Here is a 15,918-nt window from a genome sequence, read left to right as displayed (position 1 = left end):
TTCCCAATGGTGAATTAATTAGCAGAGTCAATTCTGGCCTCAGCCTGGTATCTCATCCACCAGACAACACTCACTTCCCACTGTAAAGACATGGATTGTAAAAGCTTAACAGTGTTTTGCCACTGCTGATAAAGCTGATAGGGATGGGAGTGAAGGGCAGCTTGGTATCTTCTTCAACCAATGGCAAACTCTTCAGTATGAGAGGTTAAGAATTTACTTTATTAGGATGATTATCATTACCCTCAACAGCAACTATAAAAAGCTCTAAGTGAAATGGTTCTGACTCACTTGTAAGGGTAATACCATGTGTGGAGGAAATTCTGGGTATGGGCTGTCACCAGTGCCTAATCCCTCTGGAACAGGTGCACAGCAGTTTGCCAGTCCCACATCACAGCAGGGCTGGGAGCCAGGGCATCCAGCTCACAAAAGAGATGCCTGCTGGGAGGGAGGTTGAACAAAAGAAGAAAGGGCCTGTCTTCATGTTTCTCCCAAGTGGCTTCCACTTGTAAAGTTTTGGTGACTAGAAAAATTTGGAAGCCATTCTTCACTCAGTGTGCATCAGCAGTAATACCCTATTTGTCTTTCCTCAATAGTGAGTTCTCCTGGGCCACTGCAGCAGCTCTAGGGTGAAATACTCTTGCAGACAGTATGTCTGCAATTGTAAATTCAACAGATTCTCTATAACTGGTGACTGTTAATATAAAATGTTTTAAAACAAAATGCCTAAATACAGATCAGTCCAATCTAAGATCAAAAAACATTTGTTGAGTCCATTCAGGACACAAGGCAGAAAATATTCCAAAACCATCTTTCAAATGAATGAACATACAGAATGAAGGCATACAGACTCAAAATCTCAACTCTGGCAGACACTGAACTCAGTGTCATTTGATCTGCAGAAGCACTTGGGTGTCTGAGTAGGCCTGCTGAAACAGAAGGAAAACTTTCCCAAAAAGATTGTTCAGCTAGTCCAAACTGATAGCTTCTGAGTAAAAGAAAAACATTTTCTTACATTATAAGGAATATAAATAAAATAGCAGTCTTTTCATGAAATAAGATACACCTATTAAAAATTACATGCTGCAGAGTTAGAAAGGGATCTATAATTAGACCTTCACTAGATAGATGAAAAGACTTCTTAAAAGGATTTTTTTCAATCTGTAATACAATACATCTTTCAATATAATATTTCTGTCCAATTAAAATTATTCTGTTGATGGAGAGTCTATCATAGTTTTATTATGATTACAATTGATTGTAAACTTATTGTATTCATTATTAACCTGAGCTGTAAAAAATGTAAATACTAGCAATTATTAAACTTGAACACAATGCAAAAAAAGGGAAAAAAAGATAGCAAAAAAAAAAAGAGAGAAATGAAGCTGATTAAATGTCTGGTTCCCATTGATTGCCAATAGCTGTTAGTGTTAAATTAAGAGGTGATTTTATTGTCCCCTACAGCCAAGCTCAGCCATGCTCCATTCAATAACCAATAATTCATGTCTTTGAGTTAATAATAATTACAATAAAAATATTCCCCATTTTCTGGCATGCTGTGTTTATTTTAGGATATTAACACAGCAATCCAAATACAACACTTAAAACTCCCTCAGGGTTTTCTGTCTCACATCCCAGACCTTCTGTTTCTTTATAAGCTTTAACAGCCACAGTTAGAAGAGATATAAATAGTCTGAAGCACAAGAGAATCTCTCTTCCCTGACAGAATCTTTATTTACAAGCTCTACAGACCCAAGCAGGTCAAACAGTCCCTTGCTGGCAGGTTAATAAGGCCCACCTGCCAAATAAACCCACCAGTGAACTCCACAGGGCCTACATAAATCCAAAGTACTTGGAACAAGCTTTTCTCCCTGGGAATCATACTGAGAAGGATGGTTATAGTTCAAAAGGGGGTCATCTTTCAAACCCAGAGTGCTTGTCTGCCTGGCACACATACATGAATGTGCAAAAGGTTTACAAAAACCACAGCTCTTACCTTCAGAAGACACCATTTAACAATTATATTTCAATGTTGCTTACAGGACATACACATGCTGAGGGCTCCTCTGCTGGTTCCATATGAACATGTAAGGCTTGTAAGCCCTTTGAACTTTTTAAAGGGCAAGTACACTTGGGTCATAAATGAAATCTTAAAAATGTAATTAATTAATTTAATTTTAAAAATAATTTAAATTAATACTCAAGACTTAATATACAATTAATTTGCCAACAGTTCTAAGAAAAGGAAATTAAAGAATATGATCATATTTAAACCAACCTAGAAATTAATTCTCAGAAGCCAAAGCAAGTTTTTAATTAATATGGACAATTATCAAAGTAAAATTTCATTCTGAGACCTAAACATTTTGAACACAACTCTTGGATAAATGTTTCCTATTGAATCAATGACTTCTTTATATTCTTTCCTGAATCAGCTAAGCCAAGCAACTATCCCAGTGTGGGCATATCCACAGACTTCTGAAGAGACCCACTCACTGTGTTTATATTGCATTGTAAAAAGCATCTCCAAAGCATCGTTCAGATTTCTGTTTGCTGTTCATACAGTCAGCAAAGTGGTAAATTCTGAGCACATGCCTCATAATTTATTAGGATGGCACCAGACAGATGAAGGCAGACAGTAGCTGGATTGTAGCTGGGCAGCAGGAGCTGGTAAACAGGTAAATATCCCAGCCTTAAGAGGTGGCAGAGGTAATGAGGAAGGGTAACATGCAGCAGGAGAGGCAGCCTGAGTGTAATGGGCAGGGATCTAATGAACCAGTGAACATCTGATGAGGTTCTTTACTGTGAGGACTATATTCATGTCAGGCCTACAGGCTGCCTACCTATAAGGATCCTTGAGGACAGGCTACAGGCAAATCAGGGAGCACATATAAAAATCTTGCAGCTCTTTGTTCCTGCAGATCTACAGTGGGCTAGACCAGGGTCCCCCCCAGGCACTGGGCATTACAGCTGTATTGGAGCATACATGACTGGGGCTGCAGAGACTACTTATTGATAAGTACATCTATTGGCCAGAGTCATTCCAAATACAGGCAAATATAACAGTTTTTTTATAACAGTGAAATAAGGAGCACATGTAGAACATGCATTTAAGATGGTATGTTGAGGCAAAGCACTTGGTTGCACTTTGAAGGCCTTGAATGCGTTCCTTTGAAGGCTTTGAATGTCAGATTACCAGAGAGAATGCTCAGTTTCAGGATCCTGGTACTGCAGCTCTTGGTGATGTTATCAGTGGCATACTTATACTAAGAGGCAAAAGTACCTTTTCTGGGCCCTATGAAGCACTTCTGCGGTGAGACAGAAGTTGGGGCTTTAAATCACAGACTCCTTGATTCTGAATGTCATTTAAGTGCCTATCATGTCCTGTGGAACCAGTGCCAACAGCTTTGAAGAACGAGCTCAGGCCCAGAAGATGCACATAACATCAGCCCTTCAGCAAACACTACACACCCAGTTGCTGTAGCAATTGCAAAAGTGGGAATGATGCTATTCTTAGCACAGTGGTACTACAACCATGCCCAGCTTCAGCGTGAGACAGAGTGGCTGAATCTTCACAGGCAGGCAGTGTCCTACACCCTGGCCAAGCCCAGCACCTTTCTCTGCTGGGTACATACTTCATTTGAACCAGTTTAATTCAGTGCTGCGTGTAGGGCCGAGCTGCTGCCAGGGGAGCTCAGTGTGACCCTGCAGGCAGCCCAGCAGCTCAGGGCTGCTCACCAAGCTGCAGCCTCAGTGCTGCACCGCTGGCACCGCGCACGCTCGGGCTCATCAACAGCAACTGAAGCCAGCAAACAGCTTACAGCAGTGAGCATACCCAGCTCGAGTGTAACAACACTGCACAATGCTCAAGAAACACATCCCACTCCTTTCAGTTCTCACAGCAGTGACAGCACAGGTGATAATTTAGCAGATAGGCCTGCATTTGCAATCCTGCTCATCCTGCGCCTCACATCCAGTTGTTTCAGCCCTCATTTGTCAAGTACATTTGCACATACTCAACACCAATGTAAAACAAGTGTTTAGCATCTTATATAAAGTCTCCAAACAATTCTTGAAATTAGTGGCAATTTCTGAAAATGCCTGTCAGTGAGCATCTTTCTCAAGGCATATACACTGAGTAAATAGGATATGATCACAACTACAATTTCTCAGTACAGGAAATTGCCAGTCACCAATATAATTAGAAACAGTTCATGTGATCAAATTAATCATTCAAAAAAAAAAAGCAATTACTGTTAACAGAATAATGGCATGCCTTAAAAAAGAATGAAATTAACCTTTAGGACCGACATAGTTACCCTCACCACTCTGTACTGAGGCAGCAAAGATTAATACATGTGCAAAATAAAACACTGCATTAGCATCTGCTGAAAACAGTAGTAGCATTATCTATCTGGCCTATTCAACCCTTAACAAACTTTATTCTTCAGCCCCAGCAGAGAGTGGAAATATCAATAGTCACTTCTCTGCCAAACTGAAAAAAAAAACACTCTTCAAGACTTCCTTTGCTATATAACTTACCACATTGTGATTATCGCTGACCAATAGTTATGTGAAGATTAAACATAAGTCAGCAATTTGAAATGCAGAAGAATTTAACATTCAAACCTACATTACAGTTCCTTAAAAGCTAAGACTTGGCTAGTTAAGGCTAAAGCTTAACTCTGTAAGATCTAAAAACGCATACTAAATATATTGCAAAAAACAATATTTTTGCTCTGTTGTGCTAAACATTAATTCTGATTATAAATGTATTTTGAAATTTATACTTCTAAGTGAGATTTTGTTTAGAAACACAGTAACACTATGCTATCAATAGATAGTAGAGTTAATATGTTTTGAATCCTCAAGCTGTGTGTTTCTACATAGATTAGATTTATTCTGAATGTCAGCAATGTTTAAATTAAGTCATACTGGTGGGGAAGATAATTAGAGACATACAACTTCTAGATAGATAAATTTATTGATTCACTGAAGTTACTTATACCAAGCTGAAGCACGTTAGCTGCTAAGAACTGGTACACAGCTGGTTTTTATCATCCCAACACTGGAAAACAGCAGGGACATGCTCCTCAATTTTCCTTTCTCGTGGCCTCTGTCTTGCCCTGAAGATGTATCCCACTCCCTCACATGTTCAACTTTCCTCTTCCTTTTGCTCCCTCAATTACACTTCCCTTCCTTCTGCTCAACACAAATGATGCAAACACAAATAGGTATTTACAACAAAAGTGATATTTAACTCTATTCTTTTCCTATCTAAAAACATACCTGGTAAACAGGCTGCTGTAACTCGTAGTATGAAGAAGATACACATTTAACTGTGTTTTTTCATCAGGTAATCATATTTTACTCTCATCAGTATTTAAGCCATAAACTGTGGCTGCATTTAAGAAATCCCTCATTTGGACAGAGACTAATTCTATTTAAAATTCTCAAAGTGGATTATAGTCTTTTTCCCAAGGAATCAACTTTCTATTAAAAAAACCCATTACTCCATTTTTAAATGGAGTTACACAAAGTCTGAAAAGCCTGTACCTTCTTATTTTTCAAGATAATTAAAAAGTGATTCTAATACACGTCAAATTTTTCAAGGAACCATTTTCAACAAATTTTCATTCAAATTAATTAGCAAACATATGCCCAAGTTCTCTACAACACATTTATTACTATCATTTTGAGATGAATGTGCTACAATTGATGTAAAATATTTTGAAACACTAATTTTAAATTTCATATTTTGTTGTTTCTTAATTCTAGATCAGCAGCTTCCTGTGTCCTTATTAAACAGCATGCAGTATGGTCAAAGACTAACACAAAGATTTTTCTTAACAGTTGTAATGATACATAATGATACATGGACTGTCAGGCTGAAGATCAGTGTCCATGTTAGGCTATACTTGGCTAAGGATAAGTTCAGACAGGTTGAAAACAACAATTATTCCAAAGAAAAACATGGACTGTTGGCCAAAGGCAGTGCACAGGTGATGGGCTGCCAGCAAGAAAGTGTCGTGGTGATAGCAGGGATAACACTGAGCAGGTACCTCTGCATCAGTGCTCCATCAAAACAGGACAGTGGGCAGCATTAACTTTACCAGTGTGCTCATGGTTTGAACCGTAACGTCTTCAGTGTTCATCCCCAATATGTGGAAAAGTCTGCGAAATAAAAAAACTACAATCTGTAGATTCTATGTGGCCTAATACAGTACTTATTCTACCTAAATACAATAAACACTGCAAACATGCTGTGCTGCTCTACTAATATAGCAATACCTGATTAATGCATGGACTACACTCATGTAATTTCAGTCTAGCAATACTTAGAGTTAGCATTGCCACCAAGATAGCCTGCATGCAGTAAAACACATAATAGACAGACTACTATATAAAATCCTGAAACAAAAATCAAAATGGGTACAAGAAAGGAATTTAGAAAGCAATCAATCCTTAACATCCATACAGGAGAGAAATGCAGACACAAGCTTCCTGCCACAGATTTACAATGAGATTAAACTGCTGGTGAACTGCACTGTCTTTGCTGTTTGCCAGGGGAATGGCAAAGTTCAGCACAGGGACTACTGGTCCCCATCACTTCTAAAGGCAACAATTACCCTAAAATGTGCCCCATCCCCTCCTCAACAGCACTGAGAAGGGAGCTGTGCACTGTTGCACAGAGCAATGCCACACACACTGCTTGTTCCCAAGCTCTGTCTAACACAGTGGAACTACAGCAACTGCAGCACAAGGCCTTGGATTCTCCGGCACTCACCGTCCCTGTGGTGGCAGCAAAACAAAACTTCTTCAGAATTCCAGCACATGCCTGAAGCCAGGGCACTGACTTCAGTTATTGCTGAATAAGTGACCTTGAAAAAGTGCTTGAATTGCAAATTACCTTTCGGCCTAGTAACTAATTGATAATCTCCAAAATATTTAAATAGTTCTAGGACAGCAGGCTACCACTACATTTGTTTAAATGCCTTTGAGTTGAAAGAGGGATATTAATTGTGATACTGTTTAACACAATATATCCAGAAAAGTTGAAAGTCAGTAGCAATGAAATTTTAATTTTACACACCAAATAAAACAGGAGTCACTGATAAATGAATACTTTTATTTGCTCTAGTTGTGCTATTTCTTGGATAGGCCATTGAAACCAAAACTGCTAAAATATATTGGCTAATTTAAAATCACAAGGAAATATAATGAAAGAACAAAATCTCCCAGAGATTCAGTCTGGGAAATTGTGACTACTAGAAACTGATTAGAGGACATTTCCTTCAACTCTTTCAAAGCTATCACTCAAGTGTAATGCAGCATGCCTGTGATTTGTCAGCACAAGCTTCTTCTGCACTGCATATGCATTTCCACCTTGAGAAGTTAAAGCTTTTTTGAACTCACTTTTCAGAAGTGTCACATAACTATACCCTTTGCAAAGGACCAGCCTCTTTCTGTACTGCAGCAGAAAAATGAGGTATCTTTATTACCACAATAAGAGCTCAAGGAAATGGCAAATCATTTTGAAAATTAAAAAACCTGCAAGCACAATTTTTATTTAAAGGGTCAAGACATTGGACAAGTTTGCACCAATGCCTATCTACAGTATAAACTGGTAGTATTCCAGCTAAAAGTGTTAACTCCCAGCATAAGCTTTCCTGGAAATCTGCATGGTGAGTTTATCAGGAAGTAATTACAAGGTTGCAACTCTTGGTCTCACAGACAAGGCCAGTGATCTACAGGAATTTAAGGACTAAGGAAGATTTGTCACCTTGGCCATGATAACAGAATCCTTCCACTTACACAGAAGGCAAATATAGGAACTGTTATCTGTAGGATATTATGCATTAGTGATAAGTACAAATTGAAAATCTGTTTCTCTTTTGTAAGTCATGCATAAAGATGATTTTATATCATCAGGCCTGCAGAAAGAATTTATTTCCAAGAGAACATGGATAAAGCATTTGTATGACACAAATTATTGATAATTAATGTTTCTTATGGAAGTTAGGGGATTTTTTTGAGGGGGGGGAGGGGAACAGAAAACACCCATGCTATGTACTTTCAGTGTGTTAGATTTATTGTTCAGCTATGAAGAAAAGCAAGCCTGTATATTCTCTTACATAAACAACAGGATTCACATACTTGTACTTCTATTTATTTGTATTGATACTGGTGTCTCTATTTTTAATTAGAAAGGATCTTTAGTTTTTCTGTGACTGAATTTAACTGAACTTTAGAAAGGAAGCTGGATAAAGCTGTCACAGCTTCTAATCCAAATTAGCTATTTTAAAATGTAATGGCACTTTATCTTTCTCTTTAGTGCTGTAAACACTGACATTGGGAAACTAAATCTTGTTTGTCTAACACCTTAAAGATAGTATTTTTTTTTTCCACAGAAAGGCTGTAAAACAAGTTAAGGTACCTTTATCACTGCAGACAGATCTCCTCCAGCCACCTTCAGCTTAAAGTTTTAATCAGCTAATGATTAAGATTTTCATTACCAAGTACTTAGCACTAAATTTGCACTGTTCAACTGCTAACTGCCATGCAGCCACCATTAAACACTCACCTAAAAACATCAACAAACTTGAACATATGAAAGCAAATTAAGGATCGTGTAAAAAATAAACAGAGCCTTTCTGCAACAGATGGCCTAATTTCACCATTATCCATGAAGTATGATGCTGATGTGTTTCCCCTCCCACAATTATCATCTGTTTACCTTCGGCAGGAGTTGTGACAGGCCCTTAGCTACCAGGTTAATGCAGTATCCATAGCACCGAGGAGCCTGTTCTCCACCTTGCTCACACACACAGGTACTCAGTGCTCCATAAATCCTTTATTAAACCACTGAAAGCTTGAAAAACCTGGCCATTACCTGCTTTACTTTATCTGGTGCAACGGTTCATGAGAATATTTGTTCCTATTGTAACATGACGGCTGTTTAACGATTTGACCTAAAAAAAAAAAAAAAAAAGCGCTGTGTTTTCAATTGGCAAATTACAAGCACATGTACTTATTTTGATGCAAGCTTTAAAAAAATAAATAAATAAATAAATAACCCAAGCCATACTTCCAGAAGAGACAGCCCAGATAATTCGCAGCTAGGCACACATCGGTTCTTACAACTATTCGACAGCCTCCAAATTGTCTGCAGTTGCACGGAAAGTCAAAACATTTGGCTTAAATCAGCATTCTCAGAAAGCGCACGTGTATGGTGGCTGGGCCAGCGGTGAGAGCACTTTTCAGCCGTCCAGGAGGAGAAAAATTATAATATAAAGATATTTAAAACTAAAGGTTTTTCGCCGACCTCTGTATATTCCCTTTCGGGGAGAGAGGGGAGGTGGGTTTAATACATTCTTGCGCACCTGGGGACGGCTCACGGCCAGCATCCCCGTACCCCAGGGGACGTAAATAATAACAACATAAAGATGTTTTTACAAAAGCGCTTCCCACCGGGGTGGGCGGGCCTGGACGCGCTCTCGCCCACCTGGGGGCGGCGAGCCCGGTTCCCCCGAGCGGGTCTGGCCCCACCTCGCTCTGTGGCCTCCGCTCTCTGCCGGGCTGCCCCGCTTGCCGCTGCCACAGCTCCGCCGCCCGGTCCGGCCCCGCTGCCGCCGTCCCCGCTGCCCGCTCCCGGCCCTACTGCCCGTCCCGTCCCCACTGCCCGCCGCCCGCTCCCCGGCCCCGCTGCCGCCGGCCCCGCTCCCCGTCCCGGCCCCGCTCCCCGGCCCCGCTGCCGGCGGGCGGCGCTCCCGGCGGCCGCGCGTGCGGGCGGCTCCGCGCGGGGGGATTTGAAACGGCCGCTCCGGGGGCCGCGCGGCGGCGGCGGCCAATCAGCGCCGCCGATTTTTCGCGCTGGTTCTGGCCGGAGGAGGGGGCGGGGCCGCCGCGCAGGACCCGCCGGAGCCGCCGCCGCCGCTGTTGCCGCTGTGTCGCCTCGGCTCCCGCCGCTCCCCGGCACCGAGATACCGCCGCCGCCTCGCCCGGCTCCCCGGGGAGAAGGATGCGCTAGGGCACAGGTCGGTAGGCCGGGAGCGCGGCTGGCTCTCCCCCGCGGGAAGGGGGGAGGCACCCGGGGCACGTTCCCGCAGGCCCCGGGCGGGAGGCGGGAGCGGCGGGAGGCGGCGGCGGCGAGGCTCGCCCGCCCGCGGGGATGCTGCCGCCCGGGTCCGCGCCTCGCCGCGGGCACCGGGAGCCTCCTCCCGGGCCGGGACCGCGGGCCCTGCCCCGCGGGAGCGCAGCGGAGCCGGCGTGGGGGACGGGGGGTTCCGCGGCGGGGCATCCGCGCCCCCCTCCCGCCGCGACGCTTCCCTCGGGGACTCGCCTCCGCCGAGGCTTCGCTCCCCTCAAACTTACCGTCTCCATCTGCCCGGGCAGCCCGCGGCTCCCGCTCCCCCGTTCTCCGGAGGAGGGCTTTTTTGTTCGCTCCCCCCTCCTCCCCCCGTACCTGGCCCTCGCTGCGGGGCCGCGGGTCCCCCGCCTGCCCCCCGTCCCCCCCGGAGGCTGCCGCAGCATTTGTGCCGCTGGCTGGGCCTGACTCTCGGGTGGCGGAGGAGCGGAAAGGAGCGATGCCGAGCCGGAGTCCCGGCTGTTGCAGCTTCATCCTTTCCCCCCTGACCGCCTCCTTCTCCTCCTCGGCGCTGCGGGAGGTCGGGGGCAGCATAAAGGGGTGAAGGAGAGGTGCCCACCCGTCCCACCTCCCTCCGCGGGGAGCGGGGGATCAATCAGTGCACATCAGAAAGAAAACCGGAGCGGGGGGACACCACCGATGGGAAGGGGGGAAAAATCCCTCCCTAGGGTTTAAGCCGCCCCATTAAGGGGTAGTGAGGCTGCAGATGTCCCCCCGTGGCCGTGAGGCCGTGGGGGGTGGGGGCTGCCCCTGCCCCTTCCCGCTGGGTAGCACTGAGATTGTACGGCAGCAGGAGGGAATGTAACTCTGGAAATGTATGGAGGGGGAAGCCATGTTTGATTTATTCCTCCTCCAAACACTGGTGTGATGATCTTTCTACTTACACCCTTCTGCAGTCCATCCTGGACCGGTATGGGAGCACAGCCTTGTTAGGAAAATGGAAAGAAAACATTCCTGCGAAGGCGTGCGGGCTCGTTGGCTCAATATTCATTAAGTACAAGAGGACAGGGCTCTTGTAACTTGAATTGATATTTGTGTGGGAACTTGTATTCCCAAGGCCATAGTTACAGCTCATCTGCTGTGGCTTTACCGCTCTGGGGGTGGAGAAGGGAATTTGCCATACTTCTTGAACGTATTTATACTTGCTTTTTGGTTTTGGCTTTTTTTAAAATATGTCGGCTGAAAGGAGGAGTAAACACTAGTAGAAGTACAGAGATGGTAAATACCATATTTAAACAGATTTCAGAGAAAATGGGCTTCTTGCAAACAGACATAAGGCGAGCAAGAGGCTAGTATCAGTCACTGCCCATGTATTTTGTGTGAATGAATATTTTCTTATTGGTGTTTGCATTAAAATTGCTTTATGATGATGGTTAAATTTAGGAGCTAGTGCACCCCGCACTGAGTAAGCTAAATAGGCCTGCTTTAAAAAAAAAAAAGAAAAAAAGGAAAAGGAAGATATGTTTGGCTTTTAGCCTTTGCATGCATCCAAGGAAGGTAAACACTAGGGTGGCAGTGAAGTTTGTAATAGATTTTGCAAAGAGTCCTTGCTGGTGCCTTAAGCGAACAGATATATATATATATATATATATATATGTATGTATAAGGTTACTAAAATTCCTTACACATGGAAAGTGTGGCTTCAGCTGCAAGAATAAATTGATTCTTTACCAAAATGTTCCTGTGTTAGTAGAATATCTGTAAACTTATTGCTGAAGCTATTACTTGCTTGTTTGCAGTGGGAATTTTGCTTGAGAAATGCAGCATATCAATGTTAATAAACTCCTCAGTTTCACAGTGTGGTGAATTTGACTGTGGGTTATTTGACTGTTGGATGAAATAATTAAATTAAACCAGTGTTTTGCAGGGCTACTCAGGGCTCAGTACTTGGAGTATATGCAATTTTTGGTTGCTTCAGTAACTATATCCCATATATTAAATCATACATGGATTTTTGTCTAGTATGCAACCATCAGAAAATCTGACAGGTTGTTTCATTATGTGAATATAAATGCTCTAAATATTACTGGAGACTGTATGACTAGCTCTTGTGAAGATTATAGGACTATCCACCCTCATACATGCTTGGAAAAATCCAGGTATTAAAAGTATAGTAAAACCTACTACTTTATCAAATATTATTTGAAAATGTCAGAAGAAACTAGGTCATTATACTTTAAGGGTCCAGGTTTAAAGTAGCTTTGAAGATGGAAAATAAAAATAAAATATATTTCTTTTTAGCTCAATATGAATCCAACAAATGTCTAGTAAGAATTAAAAGAAAAAGTATTTTAGTGTCTGTAGGGCTATATGCCCTTTCTGAAGCCATTGGTAATTTTGCAGGTAGTGAGACTGCATTTCAATTGCTGCCTACATGCAATAGACTGGATATTACAGCAAAACCAACCGTGCTTGAGCTTAGACTGGAAGCAAAAGTGGCTGTTGATGGGTGGCTTTCTAGTGTTTGGATAATGAATATATACATACATGTGAGTGTGTGTCCAAAAAAAACACTGTGCTAATAAAATAGCAAAGGGATGGCAAGAGGAGATTGTTTTTCAGTGTCCCCTTCTCCGTGGCCCTTTCACCTCTCACTTTTGCACTGAGCCTGCTTTTTGTTCCACCAGTGTCAGTTCATTTCCCAAGTGAGGTCTCATTTCTCCAGCCTGATAAATGTGTGTGTTTCCTTGTGGTCAGTCAAAGCCTATTATTGGGGCTCCATGTGCATAAATGCTCACCTGCTCTGCTCAGATTCCTGTATCAAGGATCTGGTTGTGATGAGTAGAAGATACAAACAGAATTCTTACAGCAATTTGGTCACTGCTGGTTGTTCCTGCTTATATAACTACACAACATTTCTTAGGTTTTAAGCATAGAGGGTGGTTTAATGCATGAAAATTGCACGTATTTCCTGTATAGAGCAAGGTAAAGGGCCAGGCCTTTTCTGGGAAAAAAAATTGAAGCTCTCCTCAAGAGCAATGTCCTGCACAGTGAGGGGTATCCACTAAGTGGTATTGCTGAAAACAACAGATTCCCTAACAGTCAGTAATCAGGCATGAATAAAGAACTGCCTGGGTGGGACTAATAATAATGCCATAGATGATGACTGCACGTTTTAGTACTGTGTTTGTGGCTACACTATTTGAGCTCTTTCATTACTTTCCTGCAGAGAGAATTGAAGTGACCTTATGGTTGCGTAGATGTGATAGATTTGATACAATTCTCAAATCTAGCCTTGGGATGAAGGAATAATGGAGATCATAGAATTAGAGAATGGTTTGGGTTGGAAAGGACCTTAGAGATCATCTGGTTCCACCCCCCTGCCATGGACAGGGACACCCTGCACTAGACCAGGTTGCTCAGAAGATCTAAGTGGATCAAGAAGTCCCATGTTTCTAGGGAACATCATTTTCCAGTTAGGCTGTAGCTTTGAGAAATGTCTTCACCAAGGATGGAATCTTGGTGGTGTAAATGAGAGGTGGAGAAGGAACAGGGCACCAGGATAAGTGCTCAGGTGGTGAAGTAAACAGGGAAAATAATTTCTCATCAGAGCTTGACAGGTGAGTCCAAATTTCCTTTGGTGCATGGTTGCAGAGAACTTTGGAAAAGGGGGCTGGTAAGGGCAGCCTTGTTTGATGTGCCAATAGTCACCCTGCTGGTTGTAAAGTCATGTAGGTGCTTGAATGGGTCAGTCAGCTATTTTATACAGTTAATGGTTATTTGGAAGGTTTTGATTTAGAGAACATTTTTGAAGGAAAAGAGAGAAACTACCTAAATTTTCTCCCTTCATTGCACCTTCAAATTAGCTTCTCTATGACCTGCAGTCATTGAAGTTGCTGTATAAATGTATTTGCCTTTTCCCTGTCGTTTTACACTGATAGAAATGACTGAAATTATACATCAGGTGTTATTTTTAATGTTTTTATCAAGTTTGGCAACCTCTCTAATAGTTAATTTATATTTTCTAGCATCAGCAGGAAGAGAAGTTTTTGGAATACGTAGAAGGAAAATGTAGACCATACTCTGTATTCTGCTGCCCTTTTGGTTGACTAGCAAGCTACAAAAATACTCAAAGTTCATGGTCAACACAAATATATGCTAATACATATTAATACCTTGTGATGATAAGTAGTGCATGATGGACTATGCATTAACCTTCCCGACAAGCAACTCTAAACTTTAGCACCAGATAATCTACTGACTCTCTGGTGCATTCATTAAGCAACTTCTGTCCAAAGCATACAGTAGATTATAACATAAACTGAATTTCTTTTTTAAATGCATGTTGTGTGCAATAAACAAATACCTGTGAATCATGGTTGAACCAAAAGCAAGGTTTGTGCTATCCTTGCTAATGTTAAGAATAATACCATTGCATGGAAGTTGTTCTTATGGTACCGTGGTGTGATGAGCTATGTGTGGAAAGTAGGTGTTTGAAAGTATATTTGAATGTTTCACAGTAATCAAATTGCACTTAGTGAGTATGGAAAAGTGAAGTAATAACCTAATGTACTTCAGAGTTTTCATATGTTGGGCAAAATGACTTTGCCCTGGGGCACCACTGGTGCAGGTTCTCGTATATGACTTACTGTGAAACTAGTAAAGTGTATAAGAGACTTAAAGCATGTTTTAAATTGCAAAGATTGCTCAACAGGTGATAGCTCTGTTTCTAGTTTTGTCCCCATCCTTTTAACTTGTCCTATTTTTGTCATGGTGCAAGATAGCAATTTGATCTTCTTTTGAACTTTGGTATTTGGCTCCCCAGCACAAATTGGAACTATTTTATATTCTTATTTGGGGTAAGGATACATAGGTGGCAAATTACTGGAAAACTGCTGCATGATGTGCTATTGAACTTGATTTCCATAGAAGTTTTACCATTTTTCCTCTGCTGTCTCTAGGATACTGTTGGTTTTCTGTGTCTCGTTGGAGAAGCACAAGGATGTCTTGTTCTGTTGGCTGACAGAGATGACCATTTAACTTTTTTTGTGAAATTTCTTTGATTTGTGCCTTATACAGAAAACTAAAATATTAGCCTCTCACATGCTAAAATACACATTAAAAATGTGTTTTATAGAGAATCACAGAATATTCTGAGTTGGAAGGGACTCCCAAGGACCCTTCAGTCCAACAGTGAAGTGAATGACCTGTACAGGGACTGAACCCACGATGTTTGGATTATTTAGCACCATGCTCCAGCTGAGCCAAACTTAGGCTGTACAAATCATCTTCAAACATATTTGGCCTTGAGGGCTAAGATGAGAATTCCATGTTTTCTTTGCCAAAGTCAAAGAACGTAACAGGAGTGAATCCTATTCTGTTCTCTGAGTTCTGCCATAGTAAACAAGAGATATGCAAAGGAACAGAAGATGAGATATTCTGTGACAAAAATATTTTTAAGAGAAAAGGCTGAGGTTAGGGAAGATCTCATGTGGTTTAAATGTAATTTTAAATATTTTGAAAAGCCACTGATTAAAAAATAAAAGAAACATTAGAAAGAATAAGCATGTAGCCTTCTGTCATGGTGTTTGGGACCCGTTTCACATAGATATTCATTCTAATAAGCAGAAGTGTAAGTATTCCTGCTGTGGCATGGGTTAGTCTGGAGCTAAGGTTCCCAAGATCATGTATCAGATAAATCAATTGTGGATCTTGCCAGCCTTGGTGGGCTGCCATCAGAGTAAAGATCCTGACTGCACTGGCACTCAGAAACATCTAAATTGGGGAGTTATCTCTGTAGTAAAGAATGCCTAGATTCTAGTCTGATAATAAAA

The 15,918-nt window shown here is 41.9% G+C and overlaps 1 protein-coding gene and 1 long non-coding RNA gene across 6 annotated transcripts in view; one reads left to right on the top strand and one right to left on the bottom strand.

The window, feature by feature from the left end:
• Window positions 1-15,918, top strand: part of NSD2 (nuclear receptor binding SET domain protein 2) — a 98,183-nt gene that overhangs the window by 14,668 nt on the left and 67,597 nt on the right. For 3 of the 5 annotated variants that reach the window (XM_056490960.1, XM_056490961.1, XM_056490962.1), the window contains exon 1: window positions 9,892-10,034. The exons of 1 other annotated variant lie outside the window; for it this stretch is intronic. The gene's annotated coding sequence lies outside the window, so the exon portion shown is untranslated. Of the gene's footprint in view, window positions 1-9,879; window positions 10,035-15,918 lie in introns of those variants that run through there. One more of the 5 variants, XM_056490959.1, reaches the window with a different exon arrangement.
• LOC130252897 (uncharacterized) lies at window positions 8,038-9,270 on the bottom strand. The gene is made up of 2 exons (XR_008840461.1): window positions 9,086-9,270; window positions 8,038-8,969 (listed from the first exon to the last, which is right to left on the bottom strand). It is a non-coding gene; the product is annotated as an uncharacterized LOC130252897 (long non-coding RNA).

This window comes from Oenanthe melanoleuca, chromosome 4 (genome assembly GCF_029582105.1).
Source record: "Oenanthe melanoleuca isolate GR-GAL-2019-014 chromosome 4, OMel1.0, whole genome shotgun sequence".
Taxonomy (NCBI): domain Eukaryota; kingdom Metazoa; phylum Chordata; class Aves; order Passeriformes; family Muscicapidae; genus Oenanthe; species Oenanthe melanoleuca.
Note: the sequence above shows the minus strand (reverse complement) of the source record. Positions and strands in the feature narration are given on the sequence as shown.